This window comes from Echinops telfairi, unplaced genomic scaffold (genome assembly GCF_000313985.2).
Source record: "Echinops telfairi isolate 266 unplaced genomic scaffold, ASM31398v2 ScPeMD7_7469;HRSCAF=8507_0, whole genome shotgun sequence".
Classification (NCBI taxonomy): domain Eukaryota; kingdom Metazoa; phylum Chordata; class Mammalia; order Afrosoricida; family Tenrecidae; genus Echinops; species Echinops telfairi.
Window position 1 is genome coordinate 28,138,069 of NW_022111372.1, and position 1,846 is coordinate 28,139,914.

Genomic DNA, 1,846 nt, shown 5'->3' on the forward strand with positions numbered 1-1,846 from the left:
CTTCCTGACAAAAGCTGCAGAAACCATCAGTCTGCAAAAATATCAGTTCCTTACTTTATCCCCCCCTCCTGTCTGCGAACAACTTGGCTGATGTATTAATGATTCTTTGTATACCTTCAAATAATTGTCCACTATCCCTTTGTGTAAGCCTGTCATGAGATACAGGCAACATGCAGAGAATGTATCTAAACCTGCCTTGAGTAAAGTTCTGAACTCTGAAGTATCTATGCTTTCGGGAACCCTTCTCTCCAACTTTGCTATTTATGCCCCTTTCAAACCCATTAGATTGGTAAGAAAAGAGCTGGACTCGACTTATCTTACACTCCACCACCATATCCTCTTCCTCCTCCTCCTCCATAACCAGGCTACCTCCACATTGCCATCTCCAGGTCCTCCTCCAAACCCGTTATAGCCATTGCCCAATCCAAGACCACTTCTACGCCATCAGATCTAAAGTTACTTCCTGGTTCAGGTCCAAAGTTTCCTCCAGGTGAATCTCAGAATACGAAGCTGAGGTTTTTCTCTTCCACTCCTAGAACTTTGGACCTCCTGCATTTGTTGCCTCGACAAAGCTTGCCTTACTTCTGCATTACGACCATTAATAGTGTGGTATTTCTGCAGCACAATTTTATCCACAGGATCATGGTCATCAAAGTAACAAAACCAAAGCCTCTTTTCGTTCCAGCCTGTCGATCAGTAATTATCTTAATGGTACCAAATTTTCCCTCTTCCTCAAAGTAACCTCTAAGGTGATGTTCCTCAGTATCTTCTTTAATTCCACCAACAGACAGCTTCTTCGCAGTTACATGAATGCCTCGTTTCCTAGATTCCTCTCTTACTACAGCATGTTTGGGCTCAACCACTTGCCCATCAATTGAATGGGGTCTTGTAGCCGTGGCAGCACTAATCTCAGCCAAGGATGCAAAGTGACAAACGCAAATCCTCTTGATCTTTTGCTTGCAGGATCTCTCGTTTCCACAGAGGCTGTACGTTTTCCCCATTGCTTGTAGTTTCTTCTGTGGTTTCCAAGCTTAAGCTACCAATGAACTTATGAATCTGTTCCTTTTCCCTCTCGTGGACTCAGCCGCTTCAGCCGATTTCCCATGGCGGAGGTAGATGAGAGAGATCTCTGCGGACTAACACGAACCAGACTGGTCCGGGCGCTGTAGTGAGACTGTCCCTGCTTGAGAAACAGCATCGCAAGGAGCTCCTTTGCTTGGGACCCGGCGGTGCTGCTTCTGCCCAGAACCTTTTCTAGCAGAGGTTTTTATCTCGACTTTAAAAGCTGTTTCCAAAATAATTGATGAGGATTATAAGGAAAAATGCTGTCCTAATATCGTTAACAGAAACTAGGTGGACCCCCAACATAATCTATAAATATGTAACCTCAATTGTAGAGGAATTTTCAAAAGCCAAAAGGTAAAAATCATAACGGAATAATGTACTCAAAATGGACAACTATTTCCACTCTTAGCCAGAGGCTTGAAATCATATGCACATCTTTAAATTTTCTGGCTGAACCTAGATTTTTGTTACCAAAACAACAAAAAACCTGATATAATTAAAGTTTATTGTGCCAACCTGGCCAATACACATGTGGGGTTAATTGAAGGGCTGAGGGATAAATGGCACAGTGAGCCTCGCCTTTCTAGTTCTCAGGTCTCTTGCTTTCTGGTGGTTGGCCCAGGGTGCAGCTGCCTTAGCAGTTCCCTGCTTCAGCTTGCAAGGCTCACTTCCTGCAAGACATCCCTGAGGAGAAGTCGCATGGACCTACCCCGATGCAGCCCTGGGTGCTGGAGCAGCCGTGTGGAGACCCCTACCAGCACTGAGATGCTTACACATTCAC

The 1,846-nt window shown here is 44.7% G+C and overlaps 1 pseudogene; it reads right to left on the bottom strand.

Moving 5' to 3' along the window:
• Positions 1-468: 468 nt before the first annotated feature.
• The window catches only part of LOC101658090, a 2,278-nt pseudogene continuing 900 nt past the window's right edge, over positions 469-1,846 (bottom strand).